The 26,024-nt window shown below is 58.5% G+C and overlaps 1 protein-coding gene across 6 annotated transcripts in view; it reads right to left on the bottom strand.

The window, feature by feature from the left end:
- C1H1orf159 (chromosome 1 C1orf159 homolog) overlaps positions 1-11,804 on the bottom strand; it is a 38,467-nt gene extending 26,663 nt beyond the window's left edge. The window contains exons 1-2 of one of the 6 annotated variants that reach the window (XM_054539820.2): positions 8,308-10,003; positions 789-6,332 (exon numbers count right to left, since the gene is read on the bottom strand). The gene's annotated coding sequence lies outside the window, so the exon portion shown is untranslated. 6 annotated transcript variants of the gene reach the window in all.
- Positions 11,805-26,024: the final 14,220 nt, after the last annotated feature.

Here is a 26,024-nt window from a genome sequence, read left to right as displayed (position 1 = left end):
GGCCAGGCCCTCTGGCTCCAGAATAAACTGGTGTCTGACGGTTTTCAACTGCAACACTCAACAAATATGTTTAGTATGTCTGGCCAACTACTGTAAAATTTTATAGAAATTTTCAATTTAAGAAGTAAAGGCCAGGAGCAGTGGCTCACACCTGTAATCCCAGCACTTTGGAAGGCTGAGGCTGAAGGATTGCTTGAGGGCAGGAGTTTTAAGACCGGCCTGGGCAATACAGCAAAACCCCTTACAGAAATCAGTCGGGCGTGGTGGCACATGCCTGTGATCCCAGCTACTTCGGAGGGAGGTGGGAGGATCGCTTGAGTCCAGGAGGTTGAGGCTGCAGTGAGCTGAGATCGCGCCACCACACCCTAGCCTGGATGACAGAGCAAGACCCCATCTCAAAAAATAAAAAATAAAAAGTAAAGGCATTGGATTTAAAAAATAATATACCCTTAAATATTAGACTATTAACTAAAGTAAAAATAATAAGTGTGGACCAGGCATGGTGGCTCACGAGGTCAGGAGAGCAAGACCATCCTGGCTAACATGGTTAAACCCTGTCTCCACTAAAAATACAAAAAAATTAGCTGGGCGTGGTGGCGGGTGCCTGTAGTCCCAGCTACTCAGGAGGCTGAGGCAGGAGAATGGCGTGAACCCGGGAAGGTGGAGCTTGCAGTGAGCCGAGATCGCACCACTGCACTCCAGCCTGGGTGACAGAGCGAGACTCCGTCTCAAAAATAAATAAATAAATAAATAGAATAATAAGTGTGTTGTAGAATTTTCTAGCATACCTAAAGTGAAATGTATGCCAACGAGAGCACGGAGTGTAACTGGAGTCCGCTCGCTAAGGTTCTGTGAAGTACAGGAATATTTTTAAAGACGGATCACAGTAAGTTAAATGTGCATATTTAATCTCCAGAGGAACCACTTAAAAAACAACACAAAGAGGCAGAACTAAAAAGTCAGCAGAGGAGATAAAATTGAATTAAAGACAACTTGATTTACCTACAAAAAAGGAAGGAAAGGAGGAGCAGGGAAAAGCAGGTGGAAAAACAGAAATCAAACATAAAGATGGTAGACTCCAACCCAAACACTCTAATACCTACATTAAATACAAATAGTTAAATTAAATACTTCAATTAAAAACTATCGATTAACGTCACTAATTATTAGGGAAATGCAAATCAAAATCAAAATGAAATACTACTCCACACCCATTAGAATGGCTATTACCAAAAAAACAAATAAATGTCGGCAAAAGCATGTGGAGAGAATGGAACCCTTGTGCACGCTGCTGAGAATATAAAATGGTGTGAAAAACGGTATGTCAGTTTCTCAAAAAACTAAACACACACACAAAATTAAACACAGAATTACTCTATGACCCAGCAACTTTACTTGTGGTTCTACACCCCAAAGAACTGAAAACCAGGACTCCAAGAGACGTTTGTACAACCATATCTTAGCAGCACTGTTCACCACAACCACCATGTCTTAGTGAGAGGTGACAACGTGCTAGCAGCCCTCGCTTGCTCTCAGCACCTCCTCGGCCTTGGCATCCACTCTGGCCACACTTGAGGAGCCCTCCAGCCCGCCGCTGCACTGTGGGAGCCCCTCTCAGGGCTGGCCGAGGCCGGAGCCAGCTCCCTCTGCTTGCAGGGAGGTGTGGAGGGAGAGCTGCAGGCGGGAACCAGGGCTGCGTGCAGCGCTCGCAGGCCAGCGCCAGTTCTGGGTGGGTGTGGGCTCGGCAGGCCCTGCACTCAGAGCACCTGCTGGCACCCCCGGCCCTGGCCAGTGAGGGGCTTAGCACCTGGGCCAGCAGCTGCAAAGGGTCCCCCAGCACTGCCAGCCTGCCTGCACCAGGTTCGAATTCTCACCAGGCCTCAGCTGCCTCCCCACGGGGCAGGGCTCGGCAGCCTCCCATGTCTGAGGCCCCCTGCACCCTCGCCCATGGGCTCCCACGCGGCCTGAGCCTCCCCAACGGGTGCCACCCCCTGCTCCGCGGCGCCCGATCCCATCGACCACCCAAGGGCTGAGGAGTGTGGCACACGGCACTGGACTGGTGGGCAGCTCCGCCCGCGGCCAGGCGCTGGGTCCACTAGGCAAAGCCAGCTGGGCCCCTGAGTCGGGTGAGGACTTGGAGAACTTTTATGTCTAGCTGGAGGACTGTAAATGCACCAATCAGCACTCCATGTCTAGCTCAGGGTTTGTGGATGCACCAATCAGCACTCTCTGTATCTAGCTAATCTGGTGGGGACTTGGAGAACCTTTATGTCTAGCTAAAGGATTGTAAATACACCAATCAGCACTCTGTGTCTAGCTCAAGGTTTGTAAACGCACCAATCAGCACCCTGTGTCTAGCTCAGGGTTTGTAAATGCACCAATCAGCACCCTGTGTCTAGCTCAAGGTTTGTAAATGCACCAATCGCTGCTCTGTGTCTAGTTAATCTAGTGGGGACTTGGATAACTTTTACGTCTAGCTAGAGGATTGTAAATATCACTCTGTGTCTAGCTCAGGGATTGTAAATGCACTAATCAGCACCCTGTCAAAACAGACCAATCAGCTCTCTGTAAAATGGACGAATCAGCTTTCTGTAAAATGGGCCAATCAGCAGGATGTGGGTGGGGTCAGATAAGGGAATAAAAGCAGAATGCAGGAGCTAGCAGCAGCAACTCACTCGGGTCCCCTTCCACACTGTGGAAGCTTTGTTCTTTCGCTCTTTGCCATAAATCTTGCTGCTTCTCACTCTTTGGGTCTGCACTGCCTTTATGAGCTGTAACACTCACCACGAAGGTCTGCAGTTTCACTCCTGAGGCCAGCGAGACCACGAACCCACCAGGAGGAATGAACAACTCCGGATGGGAGGAATGAACAACTCCAGATGTGCCACCTTAAGAGCTGTAACACTCACCGCGAAGGTCTGCAGCTTCACTCCTGAGCCAGCGAGACCACGAACCCACCAGAAGGAAGAAACTCCAAACACGTCCAAATATCAGAAGGAACAAACTCTAGACCACCATCTTTAAGAACTGTAACACTCACTGCAAGGTCTGCGGCTTCATTCTTGAAGTCAGTGAGACCAAGAGCCCACCAATTCCAGACACATTAGCAGCACCGTTCACCACAGCCAACAGGTCTGCAGCACCGTTCACCACAGCCACCAGGTCTGCAGCACCGTTCACCAGACACCATGTCTGCAGCACCGTTCACCACAGCCAAAAGGTGGGAGCAAGTGTCCACCCACAGATGAATGGATAAATAAAAGGTGGTCTATACAGACCATGGAATATTCTACAGTCCTGAAAAGAAATTTTGGATGCATGCTACGACAGGGATGAACCTTGAAAACACTATGCTAAGTGAAAGCAGCTCATCACAACAGGATAAATACTGTATGATTCTACTCATGAGGTTCCCAGGGTTGTCGAATTCATAGAAACAGAAAAGACAATGGTGGCTGCCAGGGGCTGGGGGGCAGAGAGGAATGGGGAGTTAGTGTTTAATGGGAACAGTTTCCTTTCCTTTTTCCTTTTCTCTTTTCTCCTTTCTTTTCCTTTCCTCCTTCTTAAAATTTCTTTCTTTCTTTTAGAGACAGGGGTTTGCTCTGTTCCCCAGGCTGGAGTGCAGTGGTGCAATCATAGCTCACTGCCATCTTGAACTCCTGGGCGCAAGCAACTCTCCCACCTCAGCCTCCCAAGTAGCTAGGACTTGGCAGATGCCTGCCACCACATCTGGCTAATTTTATTTTTATTTTTTAGTAAAAAGGGTGTCTTGCTATGTTTCCCAGGCTGGTCTTGAAATCCTGGGCTCAAGCGCTCCTCTCTCCTGTCTTAATGCATGTGTACTGGATAAACATGCGTGTAACGCAGGACCCATGTTCACTGAGAGGTGAGACTTCACATTTACATGTATGACAATTAGGCCCTATATGGCCAAAGGTGAGGCGGGGCCTGGGAGTCACTCCAGTCACGTCCTCTATAGACCAGCAGAACCAGTCCGTGGTCAGCGGTGTCTTATCAGGAAGAAGTTATGGAAAGTGACGCTGTAGTTATGGCCATGAAACGGGGGGTCAGTTAGTGCCTGGCAGCGAGCCATCACTGTTTCCATACCGCTTATCTCAGGCCAGTGCCTGCTTAACTGCTACAGAAAAGGAAAACTCAAGCCTTATTCTTTAACTGTAGGGGTGTGTGACTTAACCCCGGCCTGGCACAGCCTTAGGTCCTGATTATAACTCGGCGTCTTATTGCCACGGAGTCTGTCAGTCGTGCGATCTGCACGTCAACATTAATGTTGGTCAGTTGTGTCTAAACCGAAAAAGGTGGGAGTACAACCAGGTGTGTCCAACCTCCATCCTTTTATGGCCGGAAACGCAATTTTTAAGGTTTCTCTGGGGTCCTCTTGACCAAGAGGGAGCTCGTTCAGTCGGCTGGGGACTTAGGATTTTATTCTTAGTTTACAACATCAGTAATAAAATTAAAATAGGCAAATCAAAGGATGGGAGATAGTCACAGTACACGTACCAGACGAAAGCCCTGAATATGGTATACATAAAAGACTTTCACAATCTGGCCATCAAAAAAATGCGCAAAACACGTCCTCGGACACTCAGAAAACGTGTGCAATGGCAACAAACGAGTGGACAGTGCTCGACACGGGTGAGCGTCGGGGAAATGCAAACTAAAGCCTCTACGACCAAACGGCACTCGGCCTCTCGGCTGTGGGGACACACGGAACCGCTGGGACTTCCACACCTGGGACGCCGCCCTCCCCCAGGCACGTTCCCAAGAGAAACAACACATGCCCGCCAAACACATGAACAAAAATAGGCCCAACGTCTTCAGACACCGGAAATCCACCCGCGCCCCTCAGAGACGATGAGCACGCAACAGCGCATCCCACAGCCGCTCCTCCTGCAGCGCCTCAGAGGAAGCTCAAAAACAGTTCTCTGCGTGAGCTGTGGCAGACGCAAAACCGCCCGCACGTGTGACGCCTAACACTCAGAGTGTCGGTAAAATCACAGCAGCGCTCCTGTCCGGCTGGCAGGCGGGCGCTGGAACAGCCTGCGAGGCGATCTCCACGGATCACAGGCAGATTCTACAACACGACAGGAGTCTGGTGAATCTTTTGTCAAAACAATTGAACTGGACACAAGCTCTATGTGTTTCACTGCATGTAAATTATGCCTCAGTAACTAAATAAATGCATTTTCTATTTTGAAAATCTCATCGGAGCCAAAAAGCTAAATAATGGGATGAAAATTTCTACAAGCCAATGAAAAATTTAGTGAAAATTTAAATTGTGCTATACACTGTTTCACCACTCTTATTTTCCCTTAGAAGAATTCGTTTCAGGACAGGTGTGGAGGCTCAGGCCTATAATCCCATCATTTTGGGAGGCCAAGGTGGGAGCATCGCTTGAGCCCAGGAGTTCAAAACCAGCCTGGACAAGAGTGAGATCTCTACCAAAAAAAAAAAAAAAAAAAAATAGCTGGGCTTGGTGACACATACCTGTGGTCCCAGCTATTTGGGGGGCTGAGGTGAAAGAATCTCTTGAGCCTGGGAGGTCAAGGCTACAGTGAGCCAAGATCGCACCACTGCACTCTACCTGGGCAACAGAGCCAGACCCCGTCTCAACAACAACAAAGAACTGGTTTCAATGAAAAAATGATGCCTCAGGTCACTGTGATTTCAAATAAGTAACATCTTGCAAAACCACCCTATAAAAGCATCTTGCAAAACAACCCTATAAAAGCTACCACCGGCTGGGGCAGTGGATAGACCACACCCACGCTCACCTTAACTCCAGCCGCCCAGGCAGCAGTAACTGAAAAGGGGAGGCGGGAGGGCCCATTAGTGGGTTTCTCACGCTGCCGAACCTCGGTAAACACAGCACCGAGGGCCGGCTGGAGCTTCCACTGCATCCATGTAGCTAATGCTGGTCATCTTCATAGCAAGCAAAGGAACTCAACGTGAAACGTAGCTTTAAGGGCCCAATAAGAACTGTCTGGGAGCCTTAAACACAGGCCTCTCTATCTAAAGATCCCCTCTCGTGCTTCCATAGAAAACAAATACCGCAAACCCCTTGATGGGGTGTAAAGGAGACATCCCCCTTTGTTGACCAGCAGGGTAGACACTGACCCAACCTACCCGTGGGCTCAGCACACCGGAGTCGGGCGGTTGCCGTAGGAGGCTCAGCAGACGTGAGCAGGGCAGGATCGGGCCCACCCCCCACCGGGAATGTCAGGCCACCATCAGGTGATGGTCAGGTGACTGTTAACTGTCTCTCTAAAAGAACTGGTTGCAGCCAGCGCCAGGGAAAGACAGGCTCCCAGTACCTAGAAAACACATGAAACGGGGTGATTGGCAGCTTCCCGATAGGATCTCAGGAACTGGGCGAGTTGGCTCAAGCATGTGCACTGAGAGGCAAAATGGTGGCGTGTAACTGTTCTATGATCTTCTAGGGACATTTGACAGGTAACGGAAGAACGTCTCAGGTGAGCATGCGCACTACTCCAGTGAACACACAGCGCATGCTCCCTCCCTCCAGTGAACACACCACGCATGCTCCCTCCCTCCAGTGAACACACCGCGCATGCTCCCTCCAGTGAACACACCACGCATGCTCCCTCCCTCCAGTGAACACACCGCGCATACTCCCTCCCTCCAGTGAACACACGGCGCATGCTCCCTCCCTCCAGTGAACACACGGCGCATGCTCCCTCCCTCCAGTGAACACACGGCGCATGCTCCCTCCCTCCAGTGAACACACGGCGCATGCTCCCTCCCTCCAGTGAACACACGTGGCACGCTCCCTCCCCCCCGGTGAACACACCACGCATGCTCCCTCCCCCCAGTGCACACCTCACATGCTCCCTCCCTCCAGTGAACACACCAAGCATGCTCCCTCCGTCCAGTGAACACACCAAGCATGCTCCCTCCGTCCAGTGAACACACGGCACATGCTCCCTCCGTCCAGTGAACACACGGCACATGCTCCCTCCCTCCAGTGAACACACCGCGCATGCTCCCTCCCTCCAGTGAACACACCGCGCATGCTCCCTCCCTCCAGTGAACACACGGCGCATGCTCCCTCCCTCCAGTGAACACACCGCGCATGCTCCCTCCCCCCAGTAAACACACGAGGCATGCTCCCTCCCTCCAGTGAACACATGGGGCATGCTCCCTCCCTCCTGGGAAAATATGGCGCATGCTCCCGCCCACGTACTAGCAAGCTGCTCTGTGGGTGGACAGCCCACCCCGAGGAAGGATCAGGGGAGAAGGGGTGCAAGATCCCAGAAGCCTGCCAGCCTATAAAACCCCAAGTCAAAAGGTGAAACCGCACACCTGATCCCTCAGGTCGCCCGCCTGGCCCTCCTCCAAGGGTACTTCCTTTCCTTCCTGCTCTAAAGCTTCTTCATCAACTTTCACTCCTGCTCTAAAACTTGCCTCAGTCAGTCGGGCGCGGTGGCTCATGCCTGTAATCCCAGCACTTTGGGAGGCCGTGGCGGGTGGATCATCTGAGGTTGGGAGTTCAAGACCAGCCTGACCAAAATGGAGAAACCCCGTCTCTACTAAAAATACAAAAAATTAGCCAGTTGTGGTGGCAGGAGCCTGTAGTCCCAGCTACTCAGGAGGCTAAGGCAAGAGAATGACATGAACCCGAGAGGCAGAGCTTGCAGTGAGCCGAGAGCATGCCACTGCACTCCAGCCTGGGCAACAGAGAGAGACCCCGTCTCAAAAAAAAAAAAAAAAAACTTGCCTCAGTCTCCCCCTTCAGCCTCATGTCCTTCCGTCGAATTCTTTCTTCTGAGGCAGCGAGAATCGAGGCCGCCGCTGACATACTTTGGTGCCAAAACTCAGATACATTCTGCCGGTAACAGAGCTCTGCAGGCTCACCTGAGCTCCACGCTCCACCTCGGCACACACAACCCTCAGCCAGAGTGGTGAGAAGAGGTGGCTCTTTGATGAGAAGAGGTGGCTCTTTCTTTTGTGAAACAGGCTGGAGTGCATGGTTGTGATCTCGGCTCACTGCAGTCTCCACCTCCGGGGCTGAAGCGATCCTCCTGCCTCAGTCCCTCGAGTAGCTGGGACTGTTGGTGGCAGAACATGTCCCACTTCTGACACCAAAGCATGTTAGCAGCAGTGAACCTCAATTCTTCCCTCCTCAGAAGAGGAGGGAAGGAGTCAGAAGAGACCTTAGAGCAGGAGCAACAGTTTATGAAGAAGCTTTAGAGCAGGAATGAAAGGAAGTAAGGCACCCTTGGAAGAAGGCCAGGCGGGAGACCTGAGAGATCAAGTGTGCAGTCTGACCTTTGACTTAGGGTCTTCCACGCTGGAGGCTTCCGGGGTGTTACTTTTCCTGATTCTTCCCTCGGGGTGGGCCGTCCACACGCACAGCTGCTGCGGGCACTTGGGAGGGAGCATGCACAGTTTGCTGGAGTTGTACGCATGCTCCCTCAAGGCCTTTTTTTTTTTTTTGAGATGGAGTCTCGCTCTGTCACCCAGGCTGCAGCGCAGTGGCACAATCTCGGCTCACTGCAACCTCCGCCTCCCGAGTTCAAGCGATTCTCCTGCCTCAGCCTCCTGAGTAGCTGGGACTACAGGCGCCCGCCACCATGCCCGGCTAATTTTTGTATTTTTATCAGAGACGGGGTTTCACCATATTCGCCAGGCTGGTCTCGAACTCCTGGCCTTGTGATCCGCCCCCTGCCCCCCTGTCCTTGCAAAGTGCTGGGATTACAGGTGTGAGCCGCCATGCCCAGCCAGGCCCACCTTCTCTTACCAGACAAATGTCCCTGGTAGAGGGGGGCCCCTCTTCTGCCCTGCTCATGTATGACTAGCTACCTACTGTAACGGGCCACAGGCGCTTGCCCCCATGCCTGGATAATATTTTTTATTTTTTATAGAGACGAGGTCTCTCTGTGTTGCCCGGACTGGTCTCAAGCGATCTCCCACCCCAGCACCCACAGTGCTAGCTGTTCTTTAAATGAGCTACCCAGTAAGTCAAAGCTCAAGTGGAGAGCAGCCGTAAGGCAGGGAGGGGCTGGGAGGTATCTCAGGGGTTCCCAGGATGCTGCCTGTGGACCCCAGGGCTGAGGTGACTGCACGTGGAGACACCTGCCTGACCGGCTTTCAGGAGGAGTACTGGGGGCGGGATGTGTGTCAGGAAAAGAACGTTTCTGTAGAATTCATAAACATGTATGTTAAAAACAACGTGGCCATGACGGATCCTGGCGGAATGCAAACGGGGAACATAAACCTGAGTAATCAGGCGCATCACTAAACATCCCAGGCGGCCGCCCCTACTCCGGGGCTCAGAGCCGGCTCCCTCTGCGAGGGTTTCCCAGGTTAAGCCATCAGAAAGCAGGAAGACGCCTAAGAACGATACAATGGACTTTGGGGACTCGGAGGGAAGAGTGGGAGGGGGAGAAGGATAAAAAGCTACAAATAGGGTGCAGTGCGTACTGCTCGGGTGATGGGAGCACCAAAATCTCACAAATCACCACTAAAGAGCTTACCCATGTAACCAAACACCACCTGTACCCCAGTAACTTACGGAAAAAATAAAAGGGGAAGACGCAGCTCTGCCTTCTCTGCACACTGTGGTAATACTAAGAAAAACGAAAACCAAAAAAAGGGGGCCAAGTTGACATCCTGAAATTTAACAGGACGAGGCGGCTAAGAATTCAGCCACAAAGTAGTTTCCCGGGGAAGAAGCGGCGTTTGCTTTGAAACGCGGTAAGAAATGCACCCGAACACCTGGGCTTAAATTACACCCAAACTCAATCATCGACTCGCTGCCACCGGAACAACGCGCTGCTGAAAAACTGCACCCCGACCAGCCCTTAGCTACTCCAGGTGACAAACGGACTAAAACAAATCCTAAAGCCTCGCGGGAAAAAGACCTGAATCGTGGCCGACTTCTAGGACACTGGGGACCGCGCCGGGGCCCCCACTCCCGACTGTCGGGAAGGCGAGGCGAGCGCGCCCCCTTTCTTCCCCCGGGCGCCCGTCCCATCCCCTCCCCAGGGACCCCCTCCCTGCTCCGAGAACCCCCTCCCCTCCCCAGGTGCCCCCTCCCCCCCCAGAGACCCCCTCCCCTCCCCAGGGACCCCTTCTTCCCCGGGAACCCCTCCCCTTCCCAGGGACCACCCTTCCTCCCCAGGGACCCCCCCTCCCCGCCCCGGGAACCCCCTCCCCTCCTTAGGGACCCCCTCCGCGCCCCTCCCCGGGGTCCCCCTTCCCTCCTCAGACGCCCCTTCCCCTCCCCAGGCGTCCCACTCAGCCCGGGCGCCTTTCCCCCACAGGACGCGGCCAGGCTCGCTGGGAGGCGGCGACGAGGCCGCGGGCCCAGGCGCTGGCGGCTCCTCCGCGCGCCGCACAATGGGGGACGCGCAGGGGGCGTCCCTCGGGCCGGGCCGGGCCGGGGCCGCCGACCTTTGTCTGCCTCTCGCACTCCCTGCGCCTACCCGGCCGCCGAGACAGACCTCGGCGCCCCCACCCACTGCCCTCACGCCTGCCCCCAGCCCCTCACTCACCCCGGCGCCCTCCGGGTTTCTCTTTCGTACACCCCGCCCTCAGGCGGTGGCGCCGCGCCCCCTGGGACTTGTAGTCTTTCTTCCGCCCCGGCCCCGGCGCCAGGCCCCGCAGCTCCCAGAGAAAACTACAACTCCCGGCGGCCCGCGCGAGAGCCGCCCTCGCCTGGTGGTACCGTCGCGCGAGGCCGTGGGTGGGGTGCCGGGGCGGTGCGCAAAGCGCCCTGGGAAATGTAGTCCTGAAAGACCCAGCCTATGTCTCGGGTCCCCGACAGGGAGGGACTACATTCCCCTGGATTCCTCGCGCGCCGGCGGCTTGGCGTTGCCGGGAGACGGGGCGGGGCGTCGTCGGGGTCTCCCGGGCGACCGCACAAGCGCCGGCGTCCTTCGCGTTCCGCCGGTTTAGGCGGAGGCGGAGCGTTTGGGGGCGGCCGGGGCGGCTTCGGTTTCAGAGAAGGCGGCGCGGCTGCACCAGGTTTGGCCGCGGGCGCGCGAGGCCAGCGCCGTCCAGACCCACGGAGCGCCCCGAGCGCCTCGCGATCCGCCACCAAATGCGCCCGAGGTCCGCGGCCGGCGCCAGTGCTGGGACCTCGGCGGCCGGGGTTGGAGCGCGGCGGGAGAGACCCTGCCTTGGGAGCAGGACTGGGACGGCTAGGACCCAGAGGGCTCCCGGGGCTCCGCCTCTCGGACGGGTCAGGGCTCTGCGGTCTCAGGACGCTCCCCCGTGAGTCTCGGCGGCCCCGGGGTCTGGGCGGCGTCGCTGCCCCACAGGCCGGGCGCGTGGGTTTTCCGGGGCTCTGCCTCTGAGCCACACTCGGAGAAAGACCGCTCTGTGCGTCACGCGGCGCCCGCAGCTTTCGGCAAACACGTTTAAAGGAGCTCCCCAAAGGAACTGGGGGCGTCCGTCCGCTCATCAAAGGCTTGGGTCCTGTCGGTGTCCCCGGGCCCTCTCCTAGCTGGGCCAGCTCGCAGGGTGGGGGGGGGGGCGCTGCAGGTGTCGCGGCCCCCCCAACCTCCGCAGACCCTCCCAATCCCTCAGACCCCCCAAAACCCCCGGACCCCCCAACCCCCATATACCCCCAACCCCTCAGACCCCCCGACCTCCCAGGCCCCCAGACCCCCCAGACTCTCCAGCTCCCTTGCTCCCGGGAGCTCCCAGGCCCGTCCTGCATGCGCCTTGGGGTTGTTCCTCCTTGATGGACGCCGCCTCCGGATTCCATCCCAAGTTTAAATGCCAGAGATTTCAATGGAAATAAAGCCCCCATCTTAACAGCGTGAGGATGTTTTGTAAACACTATTGGGGACAGCTGGGGAAGTCACGTTTGTGTCTTCTCTTTAGAGGGACAGTGTTCGCCTGAGGGTCCATCCCAGGGTTCCCTCGGGGCCTCTGGAGGAGTTGATACCACCAGTGCCTCTGGCCGTGGGACGCCTGGGCGTGGGTGCCCAGCACTAGGGGTTCGCTGACAGCTGCAGGGTTTCCGGCCATGCGCCGGCGGATGTGCAGCTTCTGTGTGTCGGTCCCATTAAGAGGAACCTGGCTTGGGCGACGTTTGAGGACCACGGGGAGGACACAGTCGCGGTCCCCTTCTCGGAGTCCAGCCTGTGCCACAGGCTCTTGCCGTCTGTGGCAACTCATCGTGGGGCTGAGCCAGTGTTTCCACTTCCTTTTTGTTTTTTGTGTTTGAGAGGATTTCACGCTGTCACCCAGGCTGGATGCAGTGGCATGATCGTGGCTTACTGCAGCCTGGACCTCCTAGGCTCAAACGATCCTCCACCTCAGCCTCCAGAGTAGCTGGGACCACGGGTGTATGCCACCACGCCTGGCACATATTTCTTTATTTTTTGTAGAGACGGGGGTCTCTTTTGCCCAGGCTGGTCTCAAACTCCTGGGCTCAAGCAGTCCTCCCACCTGGCCCTCCCAAAGTGCTGAGATTACAGGCGTGAGCCACCGTGCCTGGCGTCCACTTTCTTGACTATTTCCTGAAGACCAACGTTTCCTGGGTCGTTTCACAGCTGCAGAAGCTGCCTGTGTCAGTGTCCAGTCCCTACTCCTCGGCTTGGCCTGGGGCTGTGGCCCTGGGTGACCGTGTCCTTACGCTGGAGCTTGGTGCACAAGCGTCCCCGCCCCTTGTTCGGTCACTCATGGTGGTCTGCACCTCCCTACACGTTGGCCCCTGTCAGGGGGAAGAGGGCAAAGTCCTGGGGCTGCGGGAAGCCATGCGGTGCATGTGTGTGTGCCTTGGGCCCGGGCTGCAGGCCCCAACAGGGCCCGCCCAGCACCTGCTGAACTGTGCTCTGACCAGCACCCACCTGATCTCTGGGAGCAGAGCCCCTGCCAGCGTGGGCCAACCTGACAGCAGCTGCCTGGACACTGGGCACTGGGCACTCCCTCGTCTGTCAGGCGGGCAGTGGATAGCTCGTCCTCTCCCTGGGGAAGGGAGACGAGGCCACGCGAGATGTCCCTGAAGGCTCCCTCCTGAGTAACCCCACAGGGTGCACATTCCCGAGAACACGAAAGGGTGCAGGATTCCACTAGGCCAGGTGGAAACATAAGGACACCGTAGGGTCGCATCAAGTTGAAGGACAATCTCTAGACTAAAACAGAAACGACATTTACTACCCTAAGGGACACATGGGCTGAATCCCATCTTCAGGTTATAGCAGGGATGCTAGGTCTGAAGGCCACAGGGGAGCATCATAAGTCGCAGGTGCCCGCAGATCACACCAGGGACCCCACCTCTGCCGACTGGGCTGTTTGTGTCCCCAAAAGGGAGCACTTTCCTCCCCGGAGAACTCAGGTACAGCATGGGAAGGTTGGGAAACTAAAAAGTTGTGCACTAATATTCTTTGTATTAAAATAGAACCATTTTATGTTTGTAATGCATGAGGTTTTGTACGGGCGGGATGTTTTTTTGAGATGAGGACTCGCTCTGTCGCCCAGGTGGGAGTGCGGTGGTGCCATCATAGCTCACTGCAGCCTCGACCTCCCGGGCTCAAGGATCCTCCTGCCTTGGCCTCCCGCAGCACCTGGGGCCACAGGTGTGAGCTGCTGTGCCCAGCCCAGCATTCATAATGCTCAAGAGAACTTGTCCTGAGAGAGGGTAGGCTTTGCTACTGAATCATCGTTCAAATGAGGAAATTATTTAGGCTCTGTAGTTTAAGTAGAATCTTACTGCATTTATGTAGGGTCTTGGAAAACTTAAGAGATTTTAGGAACAAACTATATGTTTAATGAGTGGAGGTATGTCAGTGATTTAGTGGGGAAGATTTTGTTAATTCAAAGTGTTTGCAAAGGAGTTAGAACATATGCATTTGTAAATACAGTGCAAAATGTTTGCTGGTGGGCTGTGAATTAAGAGCAGAAGGAGATGCCACCGCCTGTCCAGATGGCCAGGATTTAAACAGCCACAGCTGGTCCCTCATGCACTGCGGGGGTTGTGGAGCGGTTCGGCCCCCTGGAGAGTCCTTGGCAGTTCCTTAAAAATTGGAACATGCAGGTGCCGTGGAAGGCAGCAGTGGCATTCTGGGGCATTCATCTCAGAGAAATAATAACTTCACACACTCGCCAGCAGCTTCATTTTAATAGCTTCAAACGCGAAACAACACTGCCCCCCAGGTGGGTGGTGAGCCCACCCTGTGCAGACACGCTGAGGAGTGGGCACCATGGAGAGGCCAGGATCCGGCCGGGCGCGGTGGCTCACGCCTGGAATCCCAGCACTCTTGAGAGGCCAAGGTGGGCAGATCACTTGAAGTCAGGAGTTTGAGACAGGCCTGGCCAACATGGTGAAACCATGTCTCCATTAAAAATATAAAAATTAGCCAGGTGTGGTGACACACGCCTGTAATTCCAGCTACTCAGGAGGCTGAGGCATGAGAATCACTTGAACCCAGGAGACAGAGGTCGCGGTGAACCGAGATCACGCCCCTGGGCCACAGAGCGAGACTCCATCTCCAAAAACAACAAAAAATGAAAAAAAACAACAACAAAAAAGGAGGCAGCATCCGTCTGTGGGGACCTGGACAACTCCAAGGGCCTTGGCTGGCGAGAAAATCCTGCCTCGAAAGGGAGCATGCTGGGTGATTCCACGGTCCACCATTCCCTCTTAAAAATGTTTTTAAGCAGAGACAGAGTCTTGCTGTGTTGAGCCGGCTGGTCTGGAACTCCCAGGCTCATGCAACTCACCCGCCTCCTACCGTGCCTGGTTCTACGGCTCTTAAAAGGCAAAACGGTGGAGCTGGATCACAGATCACAGCGGTGAGCAGGGGTGGGGCGGGCACCCCATGGGTCCTGGAGGTTGGACCACTCACATGGGCCTGGATGCCTCCTGGTTGTGATACTGCCTTCCTGTTCCTGCCGTTCCGCTGGGGGAAGCAGGGTTGGGGGATGGGGGTCCCTGAGCTCCACTGGGGGGAGCAGGGTGGGGGGTGGGGGAGTCCCTGAGCTCTGCTGGGGGAAGCTGGGGTGGGGGGGTCCCTGAGCTCCTCGGCCCTGATTGGGCTTGATGGTCTCTCTGGGCCTTTGACTTTGTCCTTTCTTCTAGGACATGGCTATTTGGACAAATAGTTCAAAACCCCTAGAAGATGCCGGGCTCGGTGGCCCATGCCTGTAATCCCAGCACTTTGGGAGGCCAAGGCAGGCAGATCACCCAAGGTCAGGAGTTCAAGACCAGCCTGACCAACATGGTGAAACCCCGTCTCTACTAAAAATACAAAAATTAGCTGGACATGGTGGCGCGCGCCTGTAGTCCCAGCTACTTGGGAGGCTGGGGCAGGAGAATTGCTTGAACCTGGGAGGCGGAGCCGCGATCACGCCACTGCACTCCAGCCTGGCAACAGAGCGAGACTCCGTCTCAAAAACAAACAAACAAAAAGCCTAAGAGATGACTTCGGAAAGAGGGGAAACTGAAGCGGAGCTCCCAGCCATGCCAAACAGCAGCTCCTCCTGAGGGCTCCTGCGGACCTCAGCGAGACTTGGTTTTGGGGGCCTCGGTGGGGCTCGGTTTTGGGGACCTCGATGGGGCTCGGTTTTGGGGACCTTGGTGGGGCTCGGTTTTGGGGACCTCGGTGGGGCTCGGTTTCTGTTGCATCACCTCTGTGCGGTCCCTGGGGCTGGCGTGCCAAGGCTCGCTGGCTTCCTGCTGCACTGCGACCCCAATTATCCGCAGGCCATTCCCAGAAGGGCTGCTCTTCCCAGCAGGCCAGGCCGTGCCTCCCTGATGGGGGGGGGCTCTTTGGCTCACGGGGAAGGGGCTCAGTCCCCACACGGCTACACCAGGACGTGCGTGGATGAGGGAGGCTCAGAACTGCAGCTGGGTGCCCTTTACCCCCGGCAGTGCTGAGTCTGGGCACCTTGTCCACCCCCCCCACACTGACATGCAGGGCCCAGAGGCCTCCCTGCCCAAGGGAGGAGCCGGTGGAGGTGTTAGCTCTTCCAAACAGGCAGGTGCTGGGGGAGGCTCAATTATCAGCACACAGTTAATCCCCTAATTAAAGGAGGCAAGTGCTGTTCATGGCCCCACCTCCTCCCCAGCCAGGCCGCTGCCCTGCAACGAGGCTGAAGCCTCCTGGTCTGCGGTGGCAGGCCCTGTGTTCTGCGCGGGACAGGGCAGTGGCGACCCCCAGCCCCTCCCCTTCTGGGACTCCTGCCCCTACAGCAGCCGCAGCAGGCCCAGGGGTGAGGCCAGCCTCACGTGGCGCCTGTTCTGTGGGTGGGGTGGGGCCTTCCTTGCTCTGGCCAGAGGGGTGCCAGCCCTGAAGTCCTGCAGCCTCCCAGGCTGAGCCGCTGGCCGTGATGCCCACTGGGCTCTCGGCCCATGGACGACCAGGAGACGTGGGGACCAGCAGGCTGGGCTGTGGCTGCTCCCTCCTCAGAGCTTCAGGAACCCTCTGTGTGGGGGGCGTCTCTTCCCCAGAAACTGTCCTGCGCTCGCTAAAGAGCCTCCGGCGGCTGTGGGACAGCCTCAGCCTCGCCAGGGCTGAGATGACCATGGTTGCAGCTGCCTTTGGAGCTCTGCTGCCTGGCTGGGCAGGAGGCTGGGGGGCCTCTGTCCCACCACGGCCTCCCCGGGAACCCGCCCTCCGCCCTCCGCCCTCCGCCCTCCGCCCTCCGCCCTCTGCCCTCCACTGTGGCCTCAGTGGGCCTGGCACCCGGGCAGAGACTCTCGGGTTGGGTCGTGGGGCCCTGGGAGCACAGGCTGGGGCATCCGCAGACCCTGGTCTCCCCAGCGCCAGGTCCCTGAGCCCGCCTGCAGGTGGCGTCTCTCCCCCACGGGCCCAGAGCTGGGCACTGCACTTGGCGTTGCTGTCCCAGCTGCTCCGACTCCTGCCCGGGAAGTCAGGCAGTGTGGCCGGGACCTTCCTCAGGAGACCCTGAGCAGGGTTTCTCAGGATCTGGGGGATCTCCGGAGCTGATGTGAGGCAGCCCCGCCAGGCTGGGTGGGTGGCAGAGGGCCCCCTGCCTCGGCCCATGAGGCCGGCTCCCTCAGCAGTGAAGCTACGGCACCTCGAAGCTCAGACCACAGCCATCCTCACATCCTCCGACGGCCCCCCGTGCCTCAGGGTCCCCCCTTCCTACCTGCTGGCGACTCAGCGAGGTGGGGGCGTCTTCCCGTGCCCATGGTACCTCTCTCTGTTGCCACATTCTACCTCCTGAATCAAGGGGTACCCCTCGCCCGCGGGGAGGTGGGGCCTGTGACCAACACCTCTGGGGCCAGCGTGGGGCAGACACCCCGGCTTCGAACCCCAAACGCCCACCTGGGGATCCATCCACCAGCCCCTCCCCCCCACGCGGGTGTCTATGCACCAAAGTCCTGCTTCCACACAGGAAACCCTGGTTCACCGCAGGGACGCCAGTTACTCAGACGTGGGCCAGAGCTTTGGCTGTGCAAGGATGCAGTTTAATTAAATATGACACAGACGGTGAAATACGTGCAAAGCATGGAGCTGTGTCTGTGAAAATGAAGAGGAACGCTTTGAGGAGCGGCACGAGGACAAGCCCCACACTTCTGCGGTTGCTGTTGGCCTCAGCTCTGCCGCCTCAGGGCACAGCCTTCTCCGCAATTGCTCTCTTGGCCCCGCAGGGTCGTGTGTGCCCGCGTGTGCCTGCATGAAGCTAAAACAAAATGCAGATCTTCTCAAAACTGCTCTACTTCATACCATTAACCAGTCAGCCACCAGTGCCAGCAAACCCGCAGATGGGACGCAGAGGTTTCCAGGAAAACAGCAACACCACACACGCCGGGCGGGAGTCCTGGCTGCGGGCCGCTCTACATCCAGGGCCCCGGGCAGGCAGCGCTTACTGTTCCCCCGTGCAAGCCCCTCCCTTGTGGACAAAGGCAGAAGTGAGGGTGGTGCTCTCCAGATGGGGCTGTAAACGCTGCGTCCTGTGTGCTCTGCCTGGGATGGCTCGCCCTGGACACCAGCCCAGGCCAGTGAGAAGCCCAGGAGCAAGTACAGAACCTCATGGAGCACACACCTGCACACACTCCTGTGCACACACCTGCACACACACCTGTGCACACACCACACACACCTGCGCACACTCCTGTGCACACGCCACACACACCTGCACACACCTGCGCACACTCCTGCACACACCTATGCGCATGCCACACATACCTGAGCACACACCTGTGCACACTCCTGCACACACACCTGCATACATGCCACACACCTGTGCACATACCTGGGCACACACCTGCACACACACCTGAAAACACACCTGTGCACACACCTGCACACACACCTGAGCACACAATTGCACACACCTGAGCACATATCTGCACTCACCTGTGCACACACCACACACACCACACAAACCCCTGTGCACACACCTGTGCACACATTTGCACACACCTGTGCACACACCTGCACACTTACCTATGCACACACCTGAGCACACACCCCCACACACACTTCAGCACACACCTCAGCACACATCTGCAAACACCTGAGCACACACCTGCACACCCATGCACACACCTGCGCTCACACCTGAGCACACACACCTGCACACACCTGTGCACACACCTGTGCATACACCTGCGCACACACCTGCACACACACACACCCATGCACACACCTGTACACACCTGAGCAGACATTGCACACACACCTGCACACACATCTGCACACCCACATGCGCACACACCTGAGCACACAACTGCAAACACACCTGAGCACACACCTGCACACACACACCCGTACACACACCTGCACTCACACCTGTGCACACACCTGCGCACACATGTGCACACCCACATGTGCACACACATAAGCACACACCTGCACCCACACCTGAGCACACACCTGCACACACACCTGTGCACACAACTGAGCACACACCTATGCACACACCTGCACACGCACCTGGGCACACACCTATGCACACACCTGAGCACACACCTGAGCACACACCTATGCACACACCTGCACACGCACCTGGGCACACACCTGAGCACACACCTATGCACACACACCTGCACACACACCTGAGCACACACCTGAGCACACACCTATGCACACACCTGCACACGCACCTGGGCACACACCTGAGCACACACCTATGCACACACCTGCACACGCACCTGGGCACACACCTGAGCACACACCTATGCACACACCTGCACACGCACCTGGGCACACACCTGGGCACACACCTATGCACACACACCTGCACACACACCTAGACACACAACTGGGTGCCCACCTATGCACACACACCTGCACACACGCCTGAGCACACACCTGGACACACACCTGAACACATACCTGCACACGCACCTGGACACACACCTGGGCACACACCTATGCACACACATGCCCTGCAGTTGAGCTCTGACAAACCACCACCCTGTCCACTTCGCAATTGTGCCTCCTACTGTGTCCACAGCTCCGAGTTTCTGAGACCTGGAAGCAGATAAACGTCCGTGTTCCAGCCACTGCATGTGGGGTCACTTGTTACACGGCAGCAGCTGACTCATGCAGGAAGCCACGTGAATTCTGGGCGTTGTTGGGGCCTCCTTCTGCACCCAGTCTGCTCGCTGCTTGGGGCTGCCACATGCGTGGGATTGCTGCCTCTGAGACCTCACATTCCCGGGTTCCCTCAGCCTCTGTTCTGTTGGAAACTGCAGCCCTGTGGGCACAGGCAGGGCAGCCACCGCAGGTTCTCTTTGGAAGGAGCCTCACAGGCTGAGGGTGGGGCCCTTTGCCGCCCCCTGCCCCACCCAGGGGGGGGCTGCCTCGCATCAGCTCCGGGGTCTCCACGTTCTCCAGACCCCGAGAACGCCTTGGCCTTGCAGAGTCTCTGTGAGTCAGGAGCTCAGCGCTGGAAGACGCATCCAGATCAGGAAGAGACCCCCGGTCCAGCCTCCCCCTCGCTTGCTGTCTGCCCGGGCCACGGCGCTGCTGCAGGCTCCGCGGACTTTAGGCTCATTTAATGCCTGACCCTGAGCGGCAAGCCCCACCCCGGGCAAATATTTATTTGACAAATAAGGGCTCACCAGGACGAAGCCATGAAAGGCTTTCCCCAGGGCGGCCCCTGAGCGGCCGTGGAGGCCGAGGGGTCTGTCCGCCTGGGGGAGGCAGGAGGGATGTGGGGAAAGGGGGACCTCTGACCGTGAGTCCCCAGCTCAGTTCAGGGGCGGTGGGAGCCCCGGCTGCTGGAGCCTGGTCTGCGTGGTACAGGACGGCCCCCGTGCCTGCTCTCTCTGTTCTGATGAGACGATAGGGAAGGCCATGGTGCTGGAGGAGCTCCCGGCTCCAGGGGCTGTGGCCCAGAAAGATGCCCCAGGGTGGCACTCAGACGGTGAGGCGGCCTGTTGACCCTGCAGGGAAGTGCTTGGTCTCAGGGCCCAGCACAGCTGCCCCCACAGGAGCCTCTACCACAGGAGCAGGCGTGGAGGAGCTCAGAGGACCATGGCGGGGACAGGAGCTCGGAGGACCGTGGCGGGGACAGGAGCTCGGAGGACCGTGGCGAGGACAGGAGCTCGGAGGACCGTGGCGGGGACAGGAGCTCGGAGGACCGTGGCGGGGACAGGAGCTCGGAGGACCGTGGCGGGGACAGGAGCTCGGAGGACCGTGGCGGGGACAGGAGCTCGGAGGACCGTGGCGGGGACAGGAGCTCGGAGGACCGTGGCGGGGACAGGAGCTCGGAGGACCGTGGCGGGGACAGGAGCTCGGAGGACCGTGGCGGGGACAGCAGCTCGGAGGACCGTGGCGGGGACAGGAGCTCGGAGGACCGTGGCGGGGACAGGAGCTCGGAGGACCGTGGCGGGGACAGGAGCTCGGAGGACCGTGGCGGGGACAGCAGCTCGGAGGACCGTGGCGGGGACAGCAGCTCGGAGGACCGTGGCGGGGACAGGAGCTCGGAGGACCGTGGCGGGGACAGGAGCTCGGAGGACCGTGGCAGGGACAGGGGAGGGTGTGTGTCTGCCTCGAGGCCTCTTCTCCAGGCCTTCCTCTCCTTCAAAGGGACTGCCGCAGCCGAGGTGTGGCCTGCAGGGGTGGACTCTGAGGTCAGCAGGGGCCTGCCCAACACCTCACCTGAGCCACACTCTTCCCCTGACCGCGTTGGCCGATGGGGCTGGCTGAGCTGGGCCTTTTGTGCAGGAATGGACGCCCTTGGGGTCAGCCTCAGGGGTTAACCCTTAGCATCCTCTCAGGCCAGGATTCCAGGAAAGATGTTTCCTCCACAGGCCCTCAAGTTACCCCAGGGCAAGGAGTGGGTGGCCCAGGCCCCATGCAGAAAGAGTCCTGGGTCCTCCGTCCTCTTCCAACCTCCCGCCGAGAGTCCCAGGCAAGCACAGATTCCCAGGCTGGGGCACCCCATCCAGACCTTTGCCCTCTGTACCCTTCGTGCTGGGCCTGGGGTGGAGTGCACTTGGAGGGGACCCATCCGCAATCCACCTCGTTCCGGAGAGCTGAGCCCTCAGGAAGCCCAGGAGAGCAGCTCGGGAGAGAACGGACCCTGCTTCCAGCCCTGGGCCATTCGCCCGCTGGAAAAAAATCCCCAAAATTTGCTGATAAATATAAGAAAGTCACAACACCCTTTAAATAAGCAGACGCCATAGACAGACTCCAGAACTGCTCTGCAGGCACAGGCGGCACCAAACACACTGCTGTCCGTCACAGTCAGGGACCCCCCCGGGAAGGATGGGGGACGGGGGAGGGCAGGGGCCGCAGGGTGGGGGCCAGGGGCCTCCCCATTGGCTGGCAGCAGCGGCCCCTCAGCAGCCTGGAGTGCTGGCCTGCCAGCCGGTCTGCCTCTCCTGTGCCACGGCCTCCCTGTGCCTCTGTGAAGTCAGTGTGAGCTGCTCCTGGGGCGGCACCAGCGTGGTGGCCTCCTTCCCGGAATTCTCTTTTTTTTTTTTGAGATGGAGTTTTGCTCTTGTCGCCCAGGCTGCAGTGCAGTGGCACGATCTCGGCTCACTACAACCTCTGCTTCTTGGATTCAAGAGATTCTCCTGCCTCAGCCTCCCGAGTAGCTGGGATTGCAGGCGCCTGCCACCACGTCCAGTTAATTTTTGTATTTTTAGTAGAGACAGGGTTTCACCATTTTGGCCAGGCTGGTCTCGAACTCCTGACCTCAGGTGATCCGCCCGCCTTGAGGGAGGCAGGGTCTTTCTCTGTCTTGGAGGAGTCGGGCTCTTTCTCTCCCATGGGGGAGGCAGGGTCTTTCTCTCCCGTGGGGGAGGCGGGGTCTTTCTCTGACATGGGGGAGGCAGGCTCTTTCTCTCCCGTGGGGGAGGCAGGGTCTTTCTCTCCCGTGGGGGAGGCGGGGTCTTTCTCTGACATGGGGGAGGCGGGGTCTTTCTCTGACATGGGGGAGGCAGGCTCTTTCTCTCCCGTGGGGGAGGCGGGGTCTTTCTCTCCCGTGGGGGAGGCGGGGTCTTTCTCTGACATGGGGGAGGCGGGGTCTTTCTCTGACATGGGGGGGAGGCGGGGTCTTTCTCTCCCGTGGGGGAGGCGGGGTCTTTCTCTCCCGTGGGGGAGGCGGGGTCTTTCTCTGACATGGGGGAGGCGGGGTCTTTCTCTGACATGGGGGGGAGGCGGGGTCTTTCTCTCCCGTGGGGGAGGCGGGGTCTTTCTCTCCCGTGGGGGAGGCGGGGTCTTTCTCTGACATGGGGGAGGCGGGGTCTTTCTCTGACATGGGGGAGGCGGGGTCTTTCTCTCCCGTGGGGGAGGCGGGGTCTTTCTCTGACATGGGGGAGGCAGGCTCTTTCTCTCCCGTGGGGGAGGCGGGGTCTTTCTCTCCCGTGGGGGAGGCGGGGTCTTTCTCTGACATGGGGGAGGCGGGGTCTTTCTCTGACATGGGGGGGAGGCGGGGTCTTTCTCTCCCGTGGGGGAGGCGGGGTCTTTCTCTCCCGTGGGGGAGGCGGGGTCTTTCTCTGACATGGGGGAGGCGGGGTCTTTCTCTGACATGGGGGGGAGGCGGGGTCTTTCTCTCCCGTGGGGGAGGCGGGGTCTTTCTCTGACATGGGGGAGGCAGGGTCTTTCTCTCCCGTGGGGGAGGCGGGGTCTTTCTCTGACATGGGGGAGGCGGGGTCTTTCTCTGACATGGGGGAGGCAGGCTCTTTCTCTCCCGTGGGGGAGGCGGGGTCTTTCTCTCCCGTGGGGGAGGCGGGGTCTTTCTCTCCCGTGGGGGAGGCGGGGTCTTTCTCTCCCGTGGGGGAGGCGGGGTCTTTCTCTGACATGGGGGAGGCAGGCTCTTTCTCTCCCGTGGGGGAGGCGGGGTCTTTCTCTCCCGTGGGGGAGGCGGGGTCTTTCTCTCCCGTGGGGGAGGCGGGGTCTTTCTCTGACATGGGGGAGGCAGGCTCTTTCTCTCCCGTGGGGGAGGCGGGGTCTTTCTCTGACATGGGGGAGGCGGGGTCTTTCTCTCCCGTGGGGGAGGCGGGGTCTTTCTCTCCCGTGGGGGAGGCGGGGTCTTTCTCTGACATGGGGGAGGCGGGGTCTTTCTCTCCCGTGGGGGAGGCGGGGTCTTTCTCTGACATGGGGGAGGCGGGGTCTTTCTCTGACATGGGGGGGAGGCGGGGTCTTTCTCTCCCGTGGGGGAGGCGGGGTCTTTCTCTGACATGGGGGAGGCGGGGTCTTTCTCTGACATGGGGGAGGCAGGCTCTTTCTCTCCCGTGGGGGAGGCGGGGTCTTTCTCTCCCGTGGGGGAGGCGGGGTCTTTCTCTCCCGTGGGGGAGGCGGGGTCTTTCTCTCCCGTGGGGGAGGCGGGGTCTTTCTCTGACATGGGGGAGGCGGAGTCTTTCTCTGTCTTGGAGGAGGCGGGGACTTTCTGTGACTTGGGGGAGGCGGGGTCTTTCTCTCCCGTGGGGGAGGCGGGGTCTTTCTCTCCCGTGGGGGAGGCGGGGTCTTTCTCTCCCGTGGGGGAGGTGGGGTCTTTCTCTGACATGGGGGAGGCAGGCTCTTTCTCTCCCGTGGGGGAGGCGGGGTCTTTCTCTGACATGGGGGAGGCGGGGTCTTTCTCTCCCGTGGGGGAGGCGGGGTCTTTCTCTCCCGTGGGGGAGGCGGGGTCTTTCTCTGACATGGGGGAGGCAGGCTCTTTCTCTCCCGTGGGGGAGGCGGGGTCTTTCTCTGACATGGGGGAGGCGGGGTCTTTCTCTCCCGTGGGGGAGGCGGGGTCTTTCTCTCCCGTGGGGGAGGCGGGGTCTTTCTCTCCCGTGGGGGAGGCGGGGTCTTTCTCTCCCGTGGGGGAGGCGGGGTCTTTCTCTGACATGGGGGAGGCAGGCTCTTTCTCTCCCGTGGGGGAGGCGGGGTCTTTCTCTGACATGGGGGAGGCGGGGTCTTTCTCTCCCGTGGGGGAGGCGGGGTCTTTCTCTCCCGTGGGGGAGGCGGGGTCTTTCTCTGACATGGGGGAGGCGGGGTCTTTCTCTCCCGTGGGGGAGGCGGGGTCTTTCTCTGACATGGGGGAGGCGGGGTCTTTCTCTGACATGGGGGGGAGGCGGGGTCTTTCTCTCCCGTGGGGGAGGCGGGGTCTTTCTCTGACATGGGGGAGGCGGGGTCTTTCTCTGACATGGGGGAGGCAGGCTCTTTCTCTCCCGTGGGGGAGGCGGGGTCTTTCTCTCCCGTGGGGGAGGCGGGGTCTTTCTCTCCCGTGGGGGAGGCGGGGTCTTTCTCTGACATGGGGGAGGCAGGCTCTTTCTCTCCCGTGGGGGAGGCGGGGTCTTTCTCTGACATGGGGGAGGCGGGGTCTTTCTCTCCCGTGGGGGAGGCGGGGTCTTTCTCTCCCGTGGGGGAGGCGGGGTCTTTCTCTGACATGGGGGAGGCGGAGTCTTTCTCTGTCTTGGAGGAGGCGGGGACTTTCTGTGACTTGGGGGAGGCGGGGTCTTTCTCTCCCGTGGGGGAGGCGGGGTCTTTCTCTGACATGGGGGAGGCGGGGTCTTTCTCTCCCGTGGGGGAGGCGGGGTCTTTCTCTGACATGGGGGAGGCAGGCTCTTTCTCTCCCGTGGGGGAGGCGGGGTCTTTCTCTCCCGTGGGGGAGGCGGGGTCTTTCTCTCCCGTGGGGGAGGCGGGGTCTTTCTCTGACATGGGGGAGGCAGGCTCTTTCTCTCCCGTGGGGGAGGCGGGGTCTTTCTCTGACATGGGGGAGGCGGGGTCTTTCTCTCCCATGGGGGAGGCAGGGTCTTTCTCTCCCGTGGGGGAGGCGGGGTCTTTCTCTGACATGGGGGAGGCGGAGTCTTTCTCTGTCTTGGAGGAGGCGGGGACTTTCTGTGACTTGGGGGAGGCGGGGTCTTTCTCTGTCCCCAGTAGGGGTCTCGCTCACCTGGCTGCGGCTTCGACGGCCCTCCCGGAGCAGCAGGTGTGAGGTTTGCTGGTTTGGGTGTCAGAAAGCCAGCACACCCGAGGTCTGGCTGCTGCACCCACGGTGTTCGCGCTTTGACTTGTTGATGAGTGGTGTGCACGCTGGGCCCTCGCTGCAGTTTTTTTATTATTATTACTTTTATTTTATGTATTTATTTGTTTTTTGAGACGGAGTCTCGCTCTGTCGCCCAGGCTGGAGTACAGTGGTGCAATCTCTGCTCACTGCAACCTCTGCCTCCCAGGCTCAAGCAATTCTCCTGCCTCAGCCTCCTGAGTAGCTGGGACTATAGGCATGTGCCACCACGCCCAGCTAATTTGTTGTATTTTAGTAGAGATGGGGTTTCACACGTTGGCCAGGCTGGTCTCCATCTCCTGACCTCTTGATCCACCCGCATCGGCCTCCCAAAGTGCTGGGATGACAGGCGTGAGCCACCGCGCCCGGTCCGCCGCAGCTTAATTGATCTGAATAAGTTTTTCCTCGTGGATGCTTTAGGTTGTGTTTCTTTAGTGCTTGGTGGATATTTTCCCAAATGCAGCTCCCTGGAGGCACTTCCCTTGTGAGGAGCAGGAGCCTGAGCGTGCAGAAACCAGCATGTCCTTCTCGCCGTCCCCTGGAAAAGACGAGCTGTGTCTGGCCCCGGCACATGATGCTCTGTTTTCTGAAATGGCACCCCTGGGTCTCTAGAC

The sequence above is a fragment of the Pongo abelii genome, chromosome 1 (assembly GCF_028885655.2).
Source record: "Pongo abelii isolate AG06213 chromosome 1, NHGRI_mPonAbe1-v2.0_pri, whole genome shotgun sequence".
NCBI lineage: Eukaryota > Metazoa > Chordata > Mammalia > Primates > Hominidae > Pongo > Pongo abelii.
This window is presented reverse-complemented; position numbering and strand designations above follow the sequence as displayed.